Source organism: Heptranchias perlo, chromosome 5 (genome assembly GCF_035084215.1).
Source record: "Heptranchias perlo isolate sHepPer1 chromosome 5, sHepPer1.hap1, whole genome shotgun sequence".
NCBI lineage: Eukaryota > Metazoa > Chordata > Chondrichthyes > Hexanchiformes > Hexanchidae > Heptranchias > Heptranchias perlo.
In genome coordinates, this window is record NC_090329.1 from 2,128,400 (window position 1) to 2,153,638 (window position 25,239).

Here is a 25,239-nt window from a genome sequence, read left to right on the forward strand (position 1 = left end):
ACGAAAAGTTCTTGTATTTGAAGATAAAATCTTTTTGCTTTGAAGAAGAAAGATCTAGCTGACTGAAATAAGTTCATTAGATGAAAACCAACAAAAATTGAAAAGAACCACGAAAAGTTCTTGTATTTTAAGATAAAATCTTACGCTATTAAAGAAAAAACTCCCAGCTCGCTGAAATATGTTCATTTGCTGAAAACCAACAAAACCACGAAAAGTTCTTGTATTTGAAGATAAAATCTTTTTGCTTTGAAGAAGAAAGATCCAGCTGACTGAAATAAGTTCATTGGATGAAAACCAACAAAAATTGACAAGAACCACGAAAAGTTCTTGTATTTTAAGATAAAATCTTACGCTATTAAAGAAAAAACTTCTTGCTCGCTGAAATCTGTTCATTTGCTGAAAACCTACAAAACCATGAAAAGTTCTTGTATTTGAAGATAAAATCTTTTTGCTTTGAAGAAGAAAGATCTAGCTGACTGAAATAAGTTCATTAGATGAAAACCAACAAAAATTGACAAGAACCACGAAAAGTTCTTGTATTTTAAGATAAAATCTTACGCTATTAAGGAAAAAACTCCCAGCACGCTGAAATCTGTTCATTTGCTGAAAACCAACAAAACCACGAAAAGTTCTTGTATTTGAAGATAAAATCTTTTTGCTTTGAAGAAGAAAGATCTTGCTGACTGAAATAAGTTCATTAGATGAAAACCAACAAAAATTGAAAAGAACCACGAAAAGTTCTTGTATTTTAAGATAAAATCTTACGCTATTAAAGAAAAAACTTCTTGCTCGCTGAAATCTGTTCATTTGCTGAAAACCTACAAAACCATGAAAAGTTCTTGTATTTGAAGAGGAAATATTTTTGCTTTGAAGAAGAAAGATCTAGCTGACTGAAATAAGTTCATTAGATGAAAACCAACAAAAATTGACCAGAACCACGAAAAGTTCTTGTATTTTAAGATAAAATCTTACGCTATTGAAGAAAAAACTCCCAGCTCGCTGAAATATGTTCATTTGCTGAAAACCAACAAAACCACAAAAAGTTCTTGTATTTGAAGATAAAATCTTTTTGCTTTGAAGAAGAAAGATCGAGCTGACTGAAATAAGTTCATTAGATGAAAACCAACAAAAATTGACAAGAACCACGAAAAGTTCTTGTATTATAAGATAAAATCTTACGCTATTAAAGAAAAAACTTCTTGCTCGCTGAAATGTGTTCATTTGCTGAAAACCAACAAAACCACGAAAAGTTCTTGTATTTGAAGATAAAATCTTTTTGCTTTGAAGAAGAAAGATCTAGCTGACTGAAATAAGTTCATTCGATGAAAACCAACAAAAATTGACAAGAACCACGAAAAGTTCTTGTATTTTAAGATAAAATCTTACGCTATTAAAGAAAAAACTCCCAGCTCGCTGAAATATGTTCATTTGCTGAAAAGCAACAAAACCACGAAAAGTTCTTGTATTTGAAGATAAAATCTTACGCTATTAAAGAAAAAACTTCTTGCTCGCTGAAATCTGTTCATTTGCTGAAAACCGACAAAACCATGAAAAGTTCTTTTATTTGAAGAGGAAATCTTTTTGCTTTGAAGAAGAAAGATCTAGCTGACTGAAATAAGTTCATTAGATGAAAACCAACAAAAATTGACAAGAACCACGAAAAGTTCTTGTATTTTAAGATAAAATCTTACGCTATTGAAGAAAAAACTCCCAGCTCGCTGAAATATGTTCATTTGCTGAAAACCAACAAAACCACGAAAAGTTCTTGTATTTAAAGATAAAATCTTTTTGCTTTGAAGAAGAAAGATCTTGCTGACTGAAATAAGTTCATTCGATGAAAACCAACAAAAATTGACAAGAACCACGAAAAGTTCTTGTATTTTAAGATAAAATCTTACGCTATTAAGAAAAAACTCCCAGCACGCTGAAATCTGTTCATTTGCTGAAAACCAACAAAACCACGAAAAGTTCTTGTATTTGAAGATAAAATCTTTTTGCTTTGAAGAAGAAAGATCTAGCTGACTGAAATAAGTTCATTAGATGAAAACGAACAAAAATTGACAAGAACCACGAAAAGTTCTTGTATTTTAAGATAAAATCTTACGCTATTAAAGAAAAAACTTCCAGCTCGCTGAAATATGTTCATTTGCTGAAAACCAACAAAACCACGAAAAGTTCTTGTATTTGAAGATAAAATCTTTTTGCTTTGAAGAAGAAAGATCGAGCTGACTGAAATAAGTTCATTAGATGAAAACCAACAAAAATTGACAAGAACCACGAAAAGTTCTTGTATTATAAGATAAAATCTTACGCTATTAAAGAAAAAACTTCTTGCTCGCTGAAATGTGTTCATTTGCTGAAAACCAACAAAACCACGAAAAGTTCTTGTATTTGAAGATAAAATCTTTTTGCTTTGAAGAAGAAAGATCTAGCTGACTGAAATAAGTTCATTAGATGAAAACCAACAAAAATTGAAAAGAACCACGAAAAGTTCTTGTATTTTAAGATAAAATCTTACGCTATTAAAGAAAAAACTCCCAGCTCGCTGAAATATGTTCATTTGCTGAAAACCAACAAAACCACGAAAAGTTCTTGTATTTGAAGATAAAATCTTTTTGCTTTGAAGAAGAAAGATCCAGCTGACTGAAATAAGTTCATTGGATGAAAACCAACAAAAATTGACAAGAACCACGAAAAGTTCTTGTATTTTAAGATAAAATCTTACGCTATTGAAGAAAAAACTTCTTGCTCGCTGAAATCTGTTCATTTGCTGAAAACCTACAAAACCATGAAAAGTTCTTGTATTTGAAGATAAAATCTTTTTGCTTTGAAGAAGAAAGATCTAGCTGACTGAAATAAGTTCATTAGATGAAAACCAACAAAAATTGACAAGAACCACGAAAAGTTCTTGTATTTTAAGATAAAATCTTACGCTATTAAGGAAAAAACTCCCAGCACGCTGAAATCTGTTCATTTGCTGAAAACCAACAAAACCACGAAAAGTTCTTGTATTTGAAGATAAAATCTTTTTGCTTTGAAGAAGAAAGATCTAGCTGACTGAAATAAGTTCATTAGATGAAAACCAACAAAAATTGAAAAGAACCACGAAAAGTTCTTGTATTTTAAGATAAAATCTTACGCTATTAAAGAAAAAACTCCCAGCTCGCTGAAATATGTTCATTTGCTGAAAACCAACAAAACCACGAAAAGTTCATGTATTTGAAGATAAAATCTTTTTGCTTTGAAGAAGAAAGATCTAGCTGACTGAAATAAGTTCATTAGATGAAAACGAACAAAAATTGACAAGAACCACGAAAAGTTCTTGTATTTTAAGATAAAATCTTACGCTATTAAAGAAAAAACTTCTTGCTCGCTGAAATCTGTTCATTTGCTGAAAACCTACAAAACCATGAAAAGTTCTTGTATTTGAAGAGGAAATATTTTTGCTTTGAAGAAGAAAGATCTAGCTGACTGAAATAAGTTCATTAGATGAAAACCAACAAAAATTGACCAGAACCACGAAAAGTTCTTGTATTTTAAGATAAAATCTTACGCTATTGAAGAAAAAACTCCCAGCTCGCTGAAATATGTTCATTTGCTGAAAACCAACAAAACCACAAAAAGTTCTTGTATTTGAAGATAAAATCTTTTTGCTTTGAAGAAGAAAGATCGAGCTGACTGAAATAAGTTCATTAGATGAAAACCAACAAAAATTGACAAGAACCACGAAAAGTTCTTGTATTATAAGATAAAATCTTACGCTATTAAAGAAAAAACTTCTTGCTCGCTGAAATGTGTTCATTTGCTGAAAACCAACAAAACCACGAAAAGTTCTTGTATTTGAAGATAAAATCTTTTTGCTTTGAAGAAGAAAGATCTAGCTGACTGAAATAAGTTCATTCGATGAAAACCAACAAAAATTGACAAGAACCACGAAAAGTTCTTGTATTTTAAGATAAAATCTTACGCTATTAAAGAAAAAACTCCCAGCTCGCTGAAATATGTTCATTTGCTGAAAAGCAACAAAACCACGAAAAGTTCTTGTATTTGAAGATCAAATCATTTTGCTTTGAAGAAGAAAGATCTAGCTGACTGAAATAAGTTCATTAGATGAAAACCAACAAAAATTGACAAGAACCACGAAAAGTTCTTGTATTTTAAGATAAAATCTTACTCTATTCAGGAAAAAACTTCCAGCTCGCTGAAATATGTTCATTTGCTGAAAACCATCAAAACCACGAAAAGTTCTTGTATTTGAAGATAAAATCTTTTTGCTTTGAAGAAGAAAGATCTAGCTGACTGAAATAAGTTCATGAGATGAAAACGAACAAAAATTGACAAGAACCACGAAAAGTTCTTGTATTTTAAGATAAAATCTTACGCTATTAAAGAAAAAACTTCTTGCTCGCTGAAATCTGTTCATTTGCTGAAAACCAACAAAACCACGAAAAGTTCTTGTATTTGAAGATAAAATCTTTTTGCTTTGAAGAAGAACGATCTAGCTGACTGAAATAAGTTCATTAGATGAAACCCAACAAAAATTGACAAGAACCACGAAAAGTTCTTGTATTTTAAGATAAAATCTTACGCTATTAAAGAAAAAACTTCCAGCTCGCTGAAATATGTTCATTTGCTGAAAACCATCAAAACCACGAAAAGTTCTTGTATTTGAAGATAAAATCTTTTTGCTTTGAAGAAGAAAGATCTAGCTGACTGAAATAAGTTCATTAGATGAAAACCAACAAAAATTGACAAGAACCACGAAAAGTTCTTGTATTTTAAGATAAAATCTTACGCTATTAAGGAAAAAACTCCCAGCTCGCTGAAATCTGTTCATTTGCTGAAAACCAACAAAACCACGAAAAGTTCTTGTATTTGAAGATAAAATCTTTTTGCTTTGAAGAAGAAAGATCTAGCTGACTGAAATAAGTTCATTGGATGAAAACCAACAAAAATTGACAAGAACCAAGAAAAGTTCTTGTATTTTAAGATAAAATCTTACGCTATTAAAGAAAAAACTTCTTGCTCGCTGAAATCTGTTCATTTGCTGAAAACCAACAAAACCACGAAAAGTTCTTGTATTTGAAGATAAAATCTTTTTGCTTTGAAGAAGAAAGATCTAGCTGACTGAAATAAGTTCATTGGATGAAAACCAACAAAAATTGACAAGAACCAAGAAAAGTTCTTGTATTATAAGATAAAATCTTACGCTATTAAAGAAAAAACTTCCAGCTCGCTGAAATCTGTTCATTTGCTGAAAACCAACAAAACCACGAAAAGTTCTTGTATTTGAAGATAAAATCTTTTTGCTTTGAAGAAGAAAGATCTCGCTGACTGAAATAAGTTCATTAGATGAAAACCAACAAAAATTGACAAGAACCACGAAAAGTTCTTGTATTTTAAGATAAAATCTTACGCTATTAAGGAAAAAACTCCCAGCACGCTGAAATCTGTTCATTTGCTGAAAACCAACAAAACCACGAAAAGTTCTTGTATTTGAAGATAAAATCTTTTTGCTTTGAAGAAGAAAGATCTTGCTGACTGAAATAAGTTCATGAGATGAAAACCAACAAAAATTGACAAGAACCACGAAAAGTTCTTGTATTTTAAGATAAAATCTTACGCTATTAAAGAAAAAACTCCCAGCTCGCTGAAATATGTTCATTTGCTGAAAACCAACAAAACCACGAAAAGTTCTTGTATTTGAAGATAAAATCTTTTTGCTTTGAAGAAGAAAGATCCAGCTGACTGAAATAAGTTCATTAGATGAAAACCAACAAAAATTGACAAGAACCACGAAAAGTTCTTGTATTTTTAGATAAAATCTTACGCTATTAAAGAAAAAACTTCTGGCTCGCTGAAATATGTTCATTTGCTGAAAACCAACAAAACCACGAAAAGTTCTTGGATTTGAAGATAAAATCTTTTTGCTTTGAAGAAGAAAGATCGAGCTGACTGAAATAAGTTCATTAGATGAAAACCAACAAAAATTGACAAGAACCACGAAAAGTTCTTGTATTTTAAGATAAAATCTTACTCGATTAAGGAAACAACTTCCAGCTCGCTGAAATATGTTCATTTGCTGAAAACCATCAAAACCACGAAAAGTTCTTGTATTTGAAGATAAAATCTTTTTGCTTTGAAGAAGAAAGATCCAGCTGACTGAAATAAGTTCATGAGATGAAAACGAACAAAAATTGACAAGAACCACGAAAAGTTCTTGTATTTTAAGATAAAATCTTACGCTATTAAAGAAAAAACTTCTTGCTCGCTGAAATCTGTTCATTTGCTGAAAACCTACAAAACCATGAAAAGTTCTTGTATTTGAAGAGAAAATCTTTTTGCATTGAAGAAGAAAGATCCAGCTGACTGAAATAAGTTCATTCGATGAAAACCAACAAAAATTGACGAGAACCACGAAAAGTTCTTGTATTTTAAGATAAAATCTTCCGCTATTGAAGAAAAAACTCCCAGCTCGCTGAAATATGTTCATTTGCTGATAACCAACAAAACCACGAAAAGTTCTTGTATTTGAAGATAAAATCTTTTTGCTTTGAAGAAGAAAGATCTAGCTGACTGAAATAAGTTCATTAGATGAAAACCAACAAAAATTGACAAGAACCACGAAAAGTTCTTGTATTTTAAGATAAAATCTTACGCTATTAAGGAAAAAACTCCCAGCTCGCTGAAATCTGTTCATTTGCTGAAAACCAACAAAACCACGAAAAGTTCTTGTATTTGAAGATAAAATCCTTTTGCTTTGAAGAAGAAAGATCTAGCTGACTGAAATAAGTTCATTGGATGAAAACCAACAAAAATTGACAAGAACCACGAAAAGTTCTTGTATTTTCAGATAAAATCTTACGCTATTAAAGAAAAAACTTCCAGCTCGCTGAAATATGTTCATTTGCTGAAAACCAACAAAACCACGAAAAGTTCTTGTATTTGAAGATAAAATCTTTTTGCTTTGAAGAAGAAAGATCTAGCTGACTGAAATAAGTTCATGAGATGAAAACGAACAAAAATTGACAAGAACCACGAAAAGTTCTTGTATTTTAAGATAAAATCTTACGCTATTAAAGAAAAAACTTCTTGCTCGCTGAAATCTGTTCATTTGCTGAAAACCAACAAAACCACGAAAAGTTCTTGTATTTGAAGATAAAATCTTTTTGCTTTGAAGAAGAACGATCTAGCTGACTGAAATAAGTTCATTAGATGAAACCCAACAAAAATTGACAAGAACCACGAAAAGTTCTTGTATTTTAAGATAAAATCTTACGCTATTAAAGAAAAAACTTCCAGCTCGCTGAAATATGTTCATTTGCTGAAAACCATCAAAACCACGAAAAGTTCTTGTATTTGAAGATAAAATCTTTTTGCTTTGAAGAAGAAAGATCTAGCTGACTGAAATAAGTTCATTAGATGAAAACCAACAAAAATTGACAAGAACCACGAAAAGTTCTTGTATTTTAAGATAAAATCTTACGCTATTAAGGAAAAAACTCCCAGCTCGCTGAAATCTGTTCATTTGCTGAAAACCAACAAAACCACGAAAAGTTCTTGTATTTGAAGATAAAATCTTTTTGCTTTGAAGAAGAAAGATCTAGCTGACTGAAATAAGTTCATTGGATGAAAACCAACAAAAATTGACAAGAACCAAGAAAAGTTCTTGTATTTTAAGATAAAATCTTACGCTATTAAAGAAAAAACTTCTTGCTCGCTGAAATCTGTTCATTTGCTGAAAACCAACAAAACCACGAAAAGTTCTTGTATTTGAAGATAAAATCTTTTTGCTTTGAAGAAGAAAGATCTAGCTGACTGAAATAAGTTCATTGGATGAAAACCAACAAAAATTGACAAGAACCAAGAAAAGTTCTTGTATTATAAGATAAAATCTTACGCTATTAAAGAAAAAACTTCCAGCTCGCTGAAATCTGTTCATTTGCTGAAAACCAACAAAACCACGAAAAGTTCTTGTATTTGAAGATAAAATCTTTTTGCTTTGAAGAAGAAAGATCTCGCTGACTGAAATAAGTTCATTAGATGAAAACCAACAAAAATTGACAAGAACCACGAAAAGTTCTTGTATTTTAAGATAAAATCTTACGCTATTAAGGAAAAAACTCCCAGCACGCTGAAATCTGTTCATTTGCTGAAAACCAACAAAACCACGAAAAGTTCTTGTATTTGAAGATAAAATCTTTTTGCTTTGAAGAAGAAAGATCTTGCTGACTGAAATAAGTTCATGAGATGAAAACCAACAAAAATTGACAAGAACCACGAAAAGTTCTTGTATTTTAAGATAAAATCTTACGCTATTAAAGAAAAAACTCCCAGCTCGCTGAAATATGTTCATTTGCTGAAAACCAACAAAACCACGAAAAGTTCTTGTATTTGAAGATAAAATCTTTTTGCTTTGAAGAAGAAAGATCCAGCTGACTGAAATAAGTTCATTAGATGAAAACCAACAAAAATTGACAAGAACCACGAAAAGTTCTTGTATTTTTAGATAAAATCTTACGCTATTAAAGAAAAAACTTCTGGCTCGCTGAAATATGTTCATTTGCTGAAAACCAACAAAACCACGAAAAGTTCTTGGATTTGAAGATAAAATCTTTTTGCTTTGAAGAAGAAAGATCGAGCTGACTGAAATAAGTTCATTAGATGAAAACCAACAAAAATTGACAAGAACCACGAAAAGTTCTTGTATTTTAAGATAAAATCTTACTCGATTAAGGAAACAACTTCCAGCTCGCTGAAATATGTTCATTTGCTGAAAACCATCAAAACCACGAAAAGTTCTTGTATTTGAAGATAAAATCTTTTTGCTTTGAAGAAGAAAGATCCAGCTGACTGAAATAAGTTCATGAGATGAAAACGAACAAAAATTGACAAGAACCACGAAAAGTTCTTGTATTTTAAGATAAAATCTTACGCTATTAAAGAAAAAACTTCTTGCTCGCTGAAATCTGTTCATTTGCTGAAAACCTACAAAACCATGAAAAGTTCTTGTATTTGAAGAGAAAATCTTTTTGCATTGAAGAAGAAAGATCCAGCTGACTGAAATAAGTTCATTCGATGAAAACCAACAAAAATTGACGAGAACCACGAAAAGTTCTTGTATTTTAAGATAAAATCTTCCGCTATTGAAGAAAAAACTCCCAGCTCGCTGAAATATGTTCATTTGCTGATAACCAACAAAACCACGAAAAGTTCTTGTATTTGAAGATAAAATCTTTTTGCTTTGAAGAAGAAAGATCTAGCTGACTGAAATAAGTTCATTAGATGAAAACCAACAAAAATTGACAAGAACCACGAAAAGTTCTTGTATTTTAAGATAAAATCTTACGCTATTAAGGAAAAAACTCCCAGCTCGCTGAAATCTGTTCATTTGCTGAAAACCAACAAAACCACGAAAAGTTCTTGTATTTGAAGATAAAATCCTTTTGCTTTGAAGAAGAAAGATCTAGCTGACTGAAATAAGTTCATTGGATGAAAACCAACAAAAATTGACAAGAACCACGAAAAGTTCTTGTATTTTCAGATAAAATCTTACGCTATTAAAGAAAAAACTTCCAGCTCGCTGAAATATGTTCATTTGCTGAAAACCAACAAAACCACGAAAAGTTCTTGTATTTGAAGATAAAATCTTTTTGCTTTGAAGAAGAAAGATCGAGCTGACTGAAATAAGTTCATCAGATGAAAACCAACAAAAATTGACAAGAACCACGAAAAGTTCTTGTATTTTAAGATAAAATCTTACTCTATTCAGGAAAAAACTTCCAGCTCGCTGAAATATGTTCATTTGCTGAAAACCAACAAAACCACGAAAAGTTCTTGTATTTGAAGATAAAATCTTTTTGCTTTGAAGAAGAAAGATCTAGCTGACTGAAATAAGTTCATTAGATGAAAACCAACAAAAATTGACAAGAACCACGAAAAGTTCTTGTATTTTAAGATAAAATCTTACTCTATTAAGGAAAAAACTTCCAGCTCGCTGAAATATGTTCATTTGCTGAAAACCATCAAAACCACGAAAAGATCTTGTATTTGAAGATAAAATCTTTTTGCTTTGAAGAAGAAAGATCTAGCTGACTGAAATAAGTTCATTAGATGAAAACCAACAAAAATTGACAAGAACCACGAAAAGTTCTTGTATTTTAAGATAAAATCTTACGCTATTAAGGAAAAAACTCCCAGCTCGCTGAAATCTGTTCATTTGCTGAAAACCAACAAAACCACGAAAAGTTCTTGTATTTGAAGATAAAATCTTTTTGCTTTGAAGAAGAAAGATCTAGCTGACTGAAATAAGTTCATTGGATGAAAACCAACAAAAATTGACAAGAACCAAGAAAAGTTCTTGTATTATAAGATAAAATCTTACGCTATTAAAGAAAAAACTTCCAGCTCGCTGAAATATGTTCATTTGCTGAAAACCAACAAAACCACGAAAAGTTCTTGTATTTGAAGATAAAATCTTTTTGCTTTGAAGAAGAAAGATCTCGCTGACTGAAATAAGTTCATTAGATGAAAACCAACAAAAATTGACAAGAACCACGAAAAGTTCTTGTATTTTAAGATAAAATCTTACGCTATTAAGGAAAAAACTCCCAGCACGCTGAAATCTGTTCATTTGCTGAAAACCAACAAAACCACGAAAAGTTCTTGTATTTGAAGATAAAATCTTTTTGCTTTGAAGAAGAAAGATCTTGCTGACTGAAATAAGTTCATGAGATGAAAACCAACAAAAATTGACAAGAACCACGAAAAGTTCTTGTATTTTAAGATAAAATCTTACGCTATTAAAGAAAAAACTCCCAGCTCGCTGAAATATGTTCATTTGCTGAAAACCAACAAAACCACGAAAAGTTCTTGTATTTGAAGATAAAATCTTTTTGCTTTCAAGAAGAAAGATCCAGCTGACTGAAATAAGTTCATTAGATGAAAACCAACAAAAATTGACAAGAACCACGAAAAGTTCATGTATTTTTAGATAAAATCTTACGCTATTCAAGAAAAAACTTCTGGCTCGCTGAAATATGTTCATTTGCTGAAAACCAACAAAACCACGAAAAGTTCTTGGATTTGAAGATAAAATCTTTTTGCTTTGAAGAAGAAAGATCGAGCTGACTGAAATAAGTTCATTAGATGAAAACCAACAAAAATTGACAAGAACCACGAAAAGTTCTTGTATTTTAAGATAAAATCTTACTCGATTAAGGAAAAAACTTCCAGCTCGCTGAAATATGTTCATTTGCTGAAAACCATCAAAACCACGAAAAGTTCTTGTATTTGAAGATAAAATCTTTTTGCTTTGAAGAAGAAAGATCCAGCTGACTGAAATAAGTTCATGAGATGAAAACGAACAAAAATTGACAAGAACCACGAAAAGTTCTTGTATTTTAAGATAAAATCTTACGCTATTAAAGAAAAAACTTCTTGCTCGCTGAAATCTGTTCATTTGCTGAAAACCTACAAAACCATGAAAAGTTCTTGTATTTGAAGAGAAAATCTTTTTGCATTGAAGAAGAAAGATCCAGCTGACTGAAATAAGTTCATTAGATGAAAACCAACAAAAATTGACGAGAACCACGAAAAGTTCTTGTATTTTAAGATAAAATCTTCCGCTATTGAAGAAAAAACTCCCAGCTCGCTGAAATATGTTCATTTGCTGAAAACCAACAAAACCACGAAAAGTTCTTGTATTTGAAGATAAAATCTTTTTGCTTTGAAGAAGAAAGATCTAGCTGACTGAAATAAGTTCATTGGATGAAAACCAACAAAAATTGACAAGAACCAAGAAAAGTTCTTGTATTTTAAGATAAAATCTTACGCTATTAAAGAAAAAACTTCCAGCTCGCTGAAATATGTTCATTTGCTGAAAACCAACAAAACCACGAAAAGTTCTTGTATTTGAAGATAAAATCTTTTTGCTTTGAAGAAGAAAGATCTAGCTGACTGAAATAAGTTCATTAGATGAAAACCAACAAAAATTGACAAGAACCACGAAAAGTTCTTGTATTTTAAGATAAAATCTTACTCTATTAAGGAAAAAACTTCCAGCTCGCTGAAATATGTTCATTTGCTGAAAACCATCAAAACCACGAAAAGTTCTTGTATTTGAAGATAAAATCTTTTTGCTTTGAAGAAGAAAGATCTAGCTGACTGAAATAAGTTCATTAGATGAAAACCAACAAAAATTGACAAGAACCACGAAAAGTTCTTGTATTTTAAGATAAAATCTTACGCTATTAAGGAAAAAACTCCCAGCTCGCTGAAATCTGTTCATTTGCTGAAAACCAACAAAACCACGAAAAGTTCTTGTATTTGAAGATAAAATCTTTTTGCTTTGAAGAAGAAAGATCTAGCTGACTGAAATAAGTTCATTGGATGAAAACCAACAAAAATTGACAAGAACCAAGAAAAGTTCTTGTATTATAAGATAAAATCTTACGCTATTAAAGAAAAAACTTCCAGCTCGCTGAAATATGTTCATTTGCTGAAAACCAACAAAACCACGAAAAGTTCTTGTATTTGAAGATAAAATCTTTTTGCTTTGAAGAAGAAAGATCTCGCTGACTGAAATAAGTTCATTAGATGAAAACCAACAAAAATTGACAAGAACCACGAAAAGTTCTTGTATTTTAAGATAAAATCTTACGCTATTAAAGAAAAAACTCCCAGCTCGCTGAAATATGTTCATTTGCTGAAAACCAACAAAACCACGAAAAGTTCTTGTATTTGAAGATAAAATCTTTTTGCTTTGAAGAAGAAAGATCCAGCTGACTGAAATAAGTTCATTAGATGAAAACCAACAAAAATTGACAAGAACCACGAAAAGTTCTTGTATTTTTAGATAAAATCTTACGCTATTAAAGAAAAAACTTCTGGCTCGCTGAAATATGTTCATTTGCTGAAAACCAACAAAACCACGAAAAGTTCTTGGATTTGAAGATAAAATCTTTTTGCTTTGAAGAAGAAAGATCGAGCTGACTGAAATAAGTTCATTAGATGAAAACCAACAAAAATTGACAAGAACCACGAAAAGTTCTTGTATTTTAAGATAAAATCTTACTCGATTAAGGAAACAACTTCCAGCTCGCTGAAATATGTTCATTTGCTGAAAACCATCAAAACCACGAAAAGTTCTTGTATTTGAAGATAAAATCTTTTTGCTTTGAAGAAGAAAGATCCAGCTGACTGAAATAAGTTCATGAGATGAAAACGAACAAAAATTGACAAGAACCACGAAAAGTTCTTGTATTTTAAGATAAAATCTTACGCTATTAAAGAAAAAACTTCTTGCTCGCTGAAATCTGTTCATTTGCTGAAAACCTACAAAACCATGAAAAGTTCTTGTATTTGAAGAGAAAATCTTTTTGCATTGAAGAAGAAAGATCCAGCTGACTGAAATAAGTTCATTCGATGAAAACCAACAAAAATTGACGAGAACCACGAAAAGTTCTTGTATTTTAAGATAAAATCTTCCGCTATTGAAGAAAAAACTCCCAGCTCGCTGAAATATGTTAATTTGCTGATAACCAACAAAACCACGAAAAGTTCTTGTATTTGAAGATAAAATCTTTTTGCTTTGAAGAAGAAAGATCTAGCTGACTGAAATAAGTTCATTAGATGAAAACCAACAAAAATTGACAAGAACCACGAAAAGTTCTTGTATTTTAAGATAAAATCTTACGCTATTAAGGAAAAAACTCCCAGCTCGCTGAAATCTGTTCATTTGCTGAAAACCAACAAAACCACGAAAAGTTCTTGTATTTGAAGATAAAATCCTTTTGCTTTGAAGAAGAAAGATCTAGCTGACTGAAATAAGTTCATTGGATGAAAACCAACAAAAATTGACAAGAACCACGAAAAGTTCTTGTATTTTCAGATAAAATCTTACGCTATTAAAGAAAAAACTTCCAGCTCGCTGAAATATGTTCATTTGCTGAAAACCAACAAAACCACGAAAAGTTCTTGTATTTGAAGATAAAATCTTTTTGCTTTGAAGAAGAAAGATCGAGCTGACTGAAATAAGTTCATCAGATGAAAACCAACAAAAATTGACAAGAACCACGAAAAGTTCTTGTATTTTAAGATAAAATCTTACTCTATTCAGGAAAAAACTTCCAGCTCGCTGAAATATGTTCATTTGCTGAAAACCAACAAAACCACGAAAAGTTCTTGTATTTGAAGATAAAATCTTTTTGCTTTGAAGAAGAAAGATCTAGCTGACTGAAATAAGTTCATTAGATGAAAACCAACAAAAATTGACAAGAACCACGAAAAGTTCTTGTATTTTAAGATAAAATCTTACTCTATTAAGGAAAAAACTTCCAGCTCGCTGAAATATGTTCATTTGCTGAAAACCATCAAAACCACGAAAAGATCTTGTATTTGAAGATAAAATCTTTTTGCTTTGAAGAAGAAAGATCTAGCTGACTGAAATAAGTTCATTAGATGAAAACCAACAAAAATTGACAAGAACCACGAAAAGTTCTTGTATTTTAAGATAAAATCTTACGCTATTAAGGAAAAAACTCCCAGCTCGCTGAAATCTGTTCATTTGCTGAAAACCAACAAAACCACGAAAAGTTCTTGTATTTGAAGATAAAATCTTTTTGCTTTGAAGAAGAAAGATCTAGCTGACTGAAATAAGTTCATGAGATGAAAACGAACAAAAATTGACAAGAACCACGAAAAGTTCTTGTATTTTAAGATAAAATCTTACGCTATTAAAGAAAAAACTTCTTGCTCGCTGAAATCTGTTCATTTGCTGAAAACCTACAAAACCATGAAAAGTTCTTGTATTTGAAGAGAAAATCTTTTTGCATTGAAGAAGAAAGATCCAGCTGACTGAAATAAGTTCATTAGATGAAAACCAACAAAAATTGACGAGAACCACGAAAAGTTCTTGTATTTTAAGATAAAATCTTCCGCTATTGAAGAAAAAACTCCCAGCTCGCTGAAATATGTTCATTTGCTGAAAACCAACAAAACCACGAAAAGTTCTTGTATTTGAAGATAAAATCTTTTTGCTTTGAAGAAGAAAGATCTAGCTGACTGAAATAAGTTCATTGGATGAAAACCAACAAAAATTGACAAGAACCAAGAAAAGTTCTTGTATTTTAAGATAAAATCTTACGCTATTAAAGAAAAAACTTCCAGCTCGCTGAAATATGTTCATTTGCTGAAAACCAACAAAACCACGAAAAGTTCTTGTATTTGAAGATAAAATCTTTTTGCTTTGAAGAAGAAAGATCTAGCTGACTGAAATAAGTTCATTGGATGAAAACCAACAAAAATTGACAAGAACCAAGAAAAGTTCTTGTATTTTAAGATAAAATCTTACGCTATTAAAGAAAAAACTTCCAGCTCGCTGAAATATGTTCATTTGCTGAAAACCAACAAAACCACGAAAAGTTCTTGTATTTGAAGATAAAATCTTTTTGCTTTGAAGAAGAAAGATCTAGCTGACTGAAATAAGTTCATTAGATGAAAACCAACAAAAATTGACAAGAACCACGAAAAGTTCTTGTATTTTAAGATAAAATCTTACTCTATTAAGGAAAAAACTTCCAGCTCGCTGAAATATGTTCATTTGCTGAAAACCATCAAAACCACGAAAAGTTCTTGTATTTGAAGATAAAATCTTTTTGCTTTGAAGAAGAAAGATCTAGCTGACTGAAATAAGTTCATTAGATGAAAACCAACAAAAATTGACAAGAACCACGAAAAGTTCTTGTATTTTAAGATAAAATCTTACGCTATTAAGGAAAAAACTCCCAGCTCGCTGAAATCTGTTCATTTGCTGAAAACCAACAAAACCACGAAAAGTTCTTGTATTTGAAGATAAAATCTTTTTGCTTTGAAGAAGAAAGATCTAGCTGACTGAAATAAGTTCATTGGATGAAAACCAACAAAAATTGACAAGAACCAAGAAAAGTTCTTGTATTATAAGATAAAATCTTACGCTATTAAAGAAAAAACTTCCAGCTCGCTGAAATATGTTCATTTGCTGAAAACCAACAAAACCACGAAAAGTTCTTGTATTTGAAGATAAAATCTTTTTGCTTTGAAGAAGAAAGATCTCGCTGACTGAAATAAGTTCATTAGATGAAAACCAACAAAAATTGACAAGAACCACGAAAAGTTCTTGTATTTTAAGATAAAATCTTACGCTATTAAGGAAAAAACTCCCAGCACGCTGAAATCTGTTCATTTGCTGAAAACCAACAAAACCACGAAAAGTTCTTGTATTTGAAGATAAAATCTTTTTGCTTTGAAGAAGAAAGATCTTGCTGACTGAAATAAGTTCATGAGATGAAAACCAACAAAAATTGACAAGAACCACGAAAAGTTCTTGTATTTTAAGATAAAATCTTACGCTATTAAAGAAAAAACTCCCAGCTCGCTGAAATATGTTCATTTGCTGAAAACCAACAAAACCACGAAAAGTTCTTGTATTTGAAGATAAAATCTTTTTGCTTTGAAGAAGAAAGATCCAGCTGACTGAAATAAGTTCATTAGATGAAAACCAACAAAAATTGACAAGAACCACGAAAAGTTCTTGTATTTTTAGATAAAATCTTACGCTATTAAAGAAAAAACTTCTGGCTCGCTGAAATATGTTCATTTGCTGAAAACCAACAAAACCACGAAAAGTTCTTGGATTTGAAGATAAAATCTTTTTGCTTTGAAGAAGAAAGATCGAGCTGACTGAAATAAGTTCATTAGATGAAAACCAACAAAAATTGACAAGAACCACGAAAAGTTCTTGTATTTTAAGATAAAATCTTACTCGATTAAGGAAACAACTTCCAGCTCGCTGAAATATGTTCATTTGCTGAAAACCATCAAAACCACGAAAAGTTCTTGTATTTGAAGATAAAATCTTTTTGCTTTGAAGAAGAAAGATCCAGCTGACTGAAATAAGTTCATGAGATGAAAACGAACAAAAATTGACAAGAACCACGAAAAGTTCTTGTATTTTAAGATAAAATCTTACGCTATTAAAGAAAAAACTTCTTGCTCGCTGAAATCTGTTCATTTGCTGAAAACCTACAAAACCATGAAAAGTTCTTGTATTTGAAGAGAAAATCTTTTTGCATTGAAGAAGAAAGATCCAGCTGACTGAAATAAGTTCATTCGATGAAAACCAACAAAAATTGACGAGAACCACGAAAAGTTCTTGTATTTTAAGATAAAATCTTCCGCTATTGAAGAAAAAACTCCCAGCTCGCTGAAATATGTTAATTTGCTGATAACCAACAAAACCACGAAAAGTTCTTGTATTTGAAGATAAAATCTTTTTGCTTTGAAGAAGAAAGATCTAGCTGACTGAAATAAGTTCATTAGATGAAAACCAACAAAAATTGACAAGAACCACGAAAAGTTCTTGTATTTTAAGATAAAATCTTACGCTATTAAGGAAAAAACTCCCAGCTCGCTGAAATCTGTTCATTTGCTGAAAACCAACAAAACCACGAAAAGTTCTTGTATTTGAAGATAAAATCCTTTTGCTTTGAAGAAGAAAGATCTAGCTGACTGAAATAAGTTCATTGGATGAAAACCAACAAAAATTGACAAGAACCACGAAAAGTTCTTGTATTTTCAGATAAAATCTTACGCTATTAAAGAAAAAACTTCCAGCTCGCTGAAATATGTTCATTTGCTGAAAACCAACAAAACCACGAAAAGTTCTTGTATTTGAAGATAAAATCTTTTTGCTTTGAAGAAGAAAGATCGAGCTGACTGAAATAAGTTCATCAGATGAAAACCAACAAAAATTGACAAGAACCACGAAAAGTTCTTGTATTTTAAGATAAAATCTTACTCTATTCAGGAAAAAACTTCCAGCTCGCTGAAATATGTTCATTTGCTGAAAACCAACAAAACCACGAAAAGTTCTTGTATTTGAAGATAAAATCTTTTTGCTTTGAAGAAGAAAGATCTAGCTGACTGAAATAAGTTCATTAGATGAAAACCAACAAAAATTGACAAGAACCACGAAAAGTTCTTGTATTTTAAGATAAAATCTTACTCTATTAAGGAAAAAACTTCCAGCTCGCTGAAATATGTTCATTTGCTGAAAACCATCAAAACCACGAAAAGATCTTGTATTTGAAGATAAAATCTTTTTGCTTTGAAGAAGAAAGATCTAGCTGACTGAAATAAGTTCATTAGATGAAAACCAACAAAAATTGACAAGAACCACGAAAAGTTCTTGTATTTTAAGATAAAATCTTACGCTATTAAGGAAAAAACTCCCAGCTCGCTGAAATCTGTTCATTTGCTGAAAACCAACAAAACCACGAAAAGTTCTTGTATTTGAAGATAAAATCTTTTTGCTTTGAAGAAGAAAGATCTAGCTGACTGAAATAAGTTCATTGGATGAAAACCAACAAAAATTGACAAGAACCAAGAAAAGTTCTTGTATTATAAGATAAAATCTTACGCTATTAAAGAAAAAACTTCCAGCTCGCTGAAATATGTTCATTTGCTGAAAACCAACAAAACCACGAAAAGTTCTTGTATTTGAAGATAAAATCTTTTTGCTTTGAAGAAGAAAGATCTCGCTGACTGAAATAAGTTCATTAGATGAAAACCAACAAAAATTGACAAGAACCACGAAAAGTTCTTGTATTTTAAGATAAAATCTTACGCTATTAAGGAAAAAACTCCCAGCACGCTGAAATCTGTTCATTTGCTGAAAACCAACAAAACCACGAAAAGTTCTTGTATTTGAAGATAAAATCTTTTTGCTTTGAAGAAGAAAGATCTTGCTGACTGAAATAAGTTCATGAGATGAAAACCAACAAAAATTGACAAGAACCACGAAAAGTTCTTTTATTTTACGATAAAATCTTACGCTATTAAAGAAAAAACTCCCAGCTCGCTGAAATATGTTCATTTGCTGAAAACCAACAAAACCACGAAAAGTTCTTGTATTTGAAGATAAAATCTTTTTGCTTTCAAGAAGAAAGATCCAGCTGACTGAAATAAGTTCATTAGATGAAAACCAACAAAAATTGACAAGAACCACGAAAAGTTCATGTATTTTTAGATAAAATCTTACGCTATTCAAGAAAAAACTTCTGGCTCGCTGAAATATGTTCATTTGCTGAAAACCAACAAAACCACGAAAAGTTCTTGGATTTGAAGATAAAATCTTTTTGCTTTGAAGAAGAAAGATCGAGCTGACTGAAATAAGTTCATTAGATGAAAACCAACAAAAATTGACAAGAACCACGAAAAGTTCTTGTATTTTAAGATAAAATCTTACTCGATTAAGGAAAAAACTTCCAGCTCGCTGAAATATGTTCATTTGCTGAAAACCATCAAAACCACGAAAAGTTCTTGTATTTGAAGATAAAATCTTTTTGCTTTGAAGAAGAAAGATCCAGCTGACTGAAATAAGTTCATGAGATGAAAACGAACAAAAATTGACAAGAACCACGAAAAGTTCTTGTATTTTAAGATAAAATCTTACGCTATTAAAGAAAAAACTTCTTGCTCGCTGAAATCTGTTCATTTGCTGAAAACCTACAAAACCATGAAAAGTTCTTGTATTTGAAGAGAAAATCTTTTTGCATTGAAGAAGAAAGATCCAGCTGACTGAAATAAGTTCATTAGATGAAAACCAACAAAAATTGACGAGAACCACGAAAAGTTCTTGTATTTTAAGATAAAATCTTCCGCTATTGAAGAAAAAACTCCCAGCTCGCTGAAATATGTTCATTTGCTGATAACCAACAAAACCACGAAAAGTTCTTGTATTTGAAGATAAAATCTTTTTGCTTTGAAGAAGAAAGATCCAGCTGACTGAAATAAGTTCAGTAGATGAAAACCAACAAAAATTGACAAGAACCACGAAAAGTTCTTGTATTTTAAGATAAAATCTTACGCTATTAAGGAAAAAACTCCCAGCTCGCTGAAATCTGTTCATTTGCTGAAAACCAACAAAACCACGAAAAGTTCTTGTATTTGAAGATAAAATCTTTTTGCTTTGAAGAAGAAAGATCGAGCTGACTGAAATAAGTTCATTCGATGAAAACCAACAAAAATTGACAAGAACCACGAAAAGTTCTTGTATTTTAAGATAAAATCTTACGCTATTAAAGAAAAAACTCCCAGCTCGCTGAAAAATGTTCATTTGCTGAAAACCAACAAAACCACGAAAAGTTCTTGTATTTGAAGATAAAATCTTTTTGCTTTGAAGAAGAAAGATCCAGCTGACTGAAATAAGTTCATTAGATGAAAACCAACAAAAATTGAAAAGAACCACGAAAAGTTCTTGTATTTTAAGATAAAATCTTACGCTATTAAAGAAAAAACTCCCAGCTCGCTGAAATATGTTCATTTGCTGAAAACCAACAAAACCACGAAAAGTTCTTGTATTTGAAGATAAAATCTTTTTGCTTTGAAGAAGAAAGATCTAGCTGACTGAAATAAGTTCATTGGATGAAAACGAACAAAAATTGACAAGAACCACGAAAAGTTCTTGTATTTTAAGATAAAATCTTACGCTAATAAAGAAAAAACTTCTTGCTCGCTGAAATCTGTTCATTTGCTGAAAACCTACAAATCCATGAAAAGTTCTTGTATTTGAAGAGAAAATCTTTTTGCTTTGAAGAAGAAAGATCTAGCTGACTGAAATAAGTTCATTAGATGAAACCCAACAAAAATTGACAAGAACCACGAAAAGTTCTTGTATTTTAAGATAAAATCTTACGCTATTGAAGAAAAAACTCCCAGCTCGCTGAAATATGTTCATTTGCTGAAAACCAACAAAACCACGAAAAGTTCTTGTATTTGAAGATAAAATCTTTTTGCTTTGAAGAAGAAAGATCTAGCTGACTGAAATAAGTTCATCAGATGAAAACCAACAAAAATTGACAAGAACCACGAAAAGTTCTTGTATTTTAAGATAAAATCTTACTCTATTAAGGAAAAAACTTCCAGCTCGCTGAAATATGTTCATTTGCTGAAAACCATCAAAACCACGAAAAGTTCTTGTATTTGAAGATAAAATCTTTTTGCTTTGAAGAAGAAAGATCTAGCTGACTGAAATAAGTTCATCAGATGAAAACGAACAAAAATTGACAAGAACCACGAAAAGTTCTTGTATTTTAAGATAAAATCTTACGCTATTAAAGAAAAAACTTCTTGCTCGCTGAAATCTGTTCATTTGCTGAAAACCAACAAAACCACGAAAAGTTCTTGTATTTGAAGATAAAATCTTTTTGCTTTGAAGAAGAAAGATCTAGCTGACTGAAATAAGTTCATTAGATGAAACCCAACAAAAATTGACAAGAACCACGAAACGTTCTTGTATTTTAAGATAAAATCTGACGCTATTAAAGAAAAAACTTCCAGCTCGCTGAAATCTGTTCATTTGCTGAAAACCAACAAAACCACGAAAAGTTCTTGTATTTGAAGATAAAATCTTTTTGCTTTGAAGAAGAAAGATCTAGCTGACTGAAATAAGTTCATTGGATGAAAACCAACAAAAATTGACAAGAACCAAGAAAAGTTCTTGTATTATAAGATAAAATCTTACGCTATTAAAGAAAAAACTTCCAGCTCGCTGAAATATGTTCATTTGCTGAAAACCAACAAAACCACGAAAAGTTCTTGTATTTGAAGATAAAATCTTTTTGCTTTGAAGAAGAAAGATCTCGCTGACTGAAATAAGTTCATTAGATGAAAACCAACAAAAATTGACAAGAACCACGAAAAGTTCTTGTATTTTAAGATAAAATCTTACGCTATTAAGGAAAAAACTCCCAGCACGCTGAAATCTGTTCATTTGCTGAAAACCAACAAAACCACGAAAAGTTCTTGTATTTGAAGATAAAATCTTTTTGCTTTGAAGAAGAAAGATCTTGCTGACTGAAATAAGTTCATGAGATGAAAACCAACAAAAATTGACAAGAACCACGAAAAGTTCTTGTATTTTAAGATAAAATCTTACGCTATTAAAGAAAAAACTCCCAGCTCGCTGAAATATGTTCATTTGCTGAAAACCAACAAAACCACGAAAAGTTCTTGTATTTGAAGATAAAATCTTTTTGCTTTGAAGAAGAAAGATCCAGCTGACTGAAATAAGTTCATTAGATGAAAACCAACAAAAATTGACAAGAACCACGAAAAGTTCTTGTATTTTTAGATAAAATCTTACGCTATTAAAGAAAAAACTTCTGGCTCGCTGAAATATGTTCATTTGCTGAAAACCAACAAAACTACGAAAAGTTCTTGGATTTGAAGATAAAATCTTTTTGCTTTGAAGAAGAAAGATCGAGCTGACTGAAATAAGTTCATTAGATGAAAACCAACAAAAATTGACAAGAACCACGAAAAGTTCTTGTATTTTAAGATAAAATCTTACTCGATTAAGGAAAAAACTTCCAGCTCGCTGAAATATGTTCATTTGCTGAAAACCATCAAAACCACGAAAAGTTCTTGTATTTGAAGATATAATCTTTTTGCTTTGAAGAAGAAAGATCCAGCTGACTGAAATAAGTTCATGAGATGAAAACGAACAAAAATTGACAAGAACCACGAAAAGTTCTTGTATTTTAAGATAAAATCTTACGCTATTAAAGAAAAAACTTCTTGCTCGCTGAAATCTGTTCATTTGCTGAAAACCTACAAAACCATGAAAAGTTCTTGTATTTGAAGAGAAAATCTTTTTGCATTGAAGAAGAAAGATCCAGCTGACTGAAATAAGTTCATTCGATGAAAACCAACAAAAATTGACGAGAACCACGAAAAGTTCTTGTATTTTAAGATAAAATCTTCCGCTATTAAGGAAAAAACTTCCAGCTCGCTGAAATATGTTCATTTGCTGAAAACCATCAAAACCACGAAAAGATCTTGTATTTGAAGATAAAATCTTTTTGCTTTGAAGAAGAAAGATCTAGCTGACTGAAATAAGTTCATTAGATGAAAACCAACAAAAATTGACAAGAACCACGAAAAGTTCTTGTATTTTAAGATAAAATCTTACGCTATTAAGGAAAAAACTCCCAGCTCGCTGAAATCTGTTCATTTGCTGAAAACCAACAAAACCACGAAAAGTTCTTGTATTTGAAGATAAAATCTTTTTGCTTTGAAGAAGAAAGATCTAGCTGACTGAAATAAGTTCATTGGATGAAAACCAACAAAAATTGACAAGAACCAAGAAAAGTTCTTGTATTATAAGATAAAATCTTACGCTATTAAAGAAAAAACTTCCAGCTCGCTGAAATATGTTCATTTGCTGAAAACCAACAAAACCACGAAAAGTTCTTGTATTTGAAGATAAAATCTTTTTGCTTTGAAGAAGAAAGATCTCGCTGACTGAAATAAGTTCATTAGATGAAAACCAACAAAAATTGACAAGAACCACGAAAAGTTCTTGTATTTTAAGATAAAATCTTACGCTATTAAGGAAAAAACTCCCAGCACGCTGAAATCTGTTCATTTGCTGAAAACCAACAAAACCACGAAAAGTTCTTGTATTTGAAGATAAAATCTTTTTGCTTTGAAGAAGAAAGATCTTGCTGACTGAAATAAGTTCATGAGATGAAAACCAACAAAAATTGACAAGAACCACGAAAAGTTCTTGTATTTTAAGATAAAATCTTACGCTATTAAAGAAAAAACTCCCAGCTCGCTGAAATATGTTCATTTGCTGAAAACCAACAAAACCACGAAAAGTTCTTGTATTTGAAGATAAAATCTTTTTGCTTTCAAGAAGAAAGATCCAGCTGACTGAAATAAGTTCATTAGATGAAAACCAACAAAAATTGACAAGAACCACGAAAAGTTCTTGTATTTTAAGATAAAATCTTACGCTATTCAAGAAAAAACTTCTGGCTCGCTGAAATATGTTCATTTGCTGAAAACCAACAAAACCACGAAAAGTTCTTGGATTTTAAGATAAAATCTTACGCTATTAAAGAAAAAACTTCTTGCTCGCTGAAATCTGTTCATTTGCTGAAAACCTACAAAACCATGAAAAGTTCTTGTATTTGAAGAGAAAATCTTTTTGCATTGAAGAAGAAAGATCCAGCTGACTGAAATAAGTTCATTAGATGAAAACCAACAAAAATTGACGAGAACCACGAAAAGTTCTTGTATTTTAAGATAAAATCTTCCGCTATTGAAGAAAAAACTCCCAGCTCGCTGAAATATGTTCATTTGCTGATAACCAACAAAACCACGAAAAGTTCTTGTATTTGAAGATAAAATCTTTTTGCTTTGAAGAAGAAAGATCCAGCTGACTGAAATAAGTTCAGTAGATGAAAACCAACAAAAATTGACAAGAACCACGAAAAGTTCTTGTATTTTAAGATAAAATCTTACGCTATTAAGGAAAAAACTCCCAGCTCGCTGAAATCTGTTCATTTGCTGAAAACCAACAAAACCACGAAAAGTTCTTGTATTTGAAGATAAAATCTTTTTGCTTTGAAGAAGAAAGATCGAGCTGACTGAAATAAGTTCATTCGATGAAAACCAACAAAAATTGACAAGAACCACGAAAAGTTCTTGTATTTTAAGATAAAATCTTACGCTATTAAAGAAAAAACTCCCAGCTCGCTGAAAAATGTTCATTTGCTGAAAACCAACAAAACCACGAAAAGTTCTTGTATTTGAAGATAAAATCTTTTTGCTTTGAAGAAGAAAGATCCAGCTTACTGAAATAAGTTCATTAGATGAAAACCAACAAAAATTGAAAAGAACCACGAAAAGTTCTTGTATTTTAAGATAAAATCTTACGCTATTAAAGAAAAAACTCCCAGCTCGCTGAAATATGTTCATTTGCTGAAAACCAACAAAACCACGAAAAGTTCTTGTATTTGAAGATAAAATCTTTTTGCTTTGAAGAAGAAAGATCTAGCTGACTGAAATAAGTTCATTAGATGAAAACGAACAAAAATTGACAAGAACCACGAAAAGTTCTTGTATTTTAAGATAAAATCTTACGCTAATAAAGAAAAAACTTCTTGCTCGCTGAAATCTGTTCATTTGCTGAAAACCTACAAATCCATGAAAAGTTCTTGTATTTGAAGAGAAAATCTTTTTGCTTTGAAGAAGAAAGATCTAGCTGACTGAAATAAGTTCATGAGATGAAACCCAACAAAAATTGACAAGAACCACGAAAAGTTCTTGTATTTTAAGATAAAATCTTACGCTATTGAAGAAAAAACTCCCAGCTCGCTGAAATATGTTCATTTGCTGAAAACCAACAAA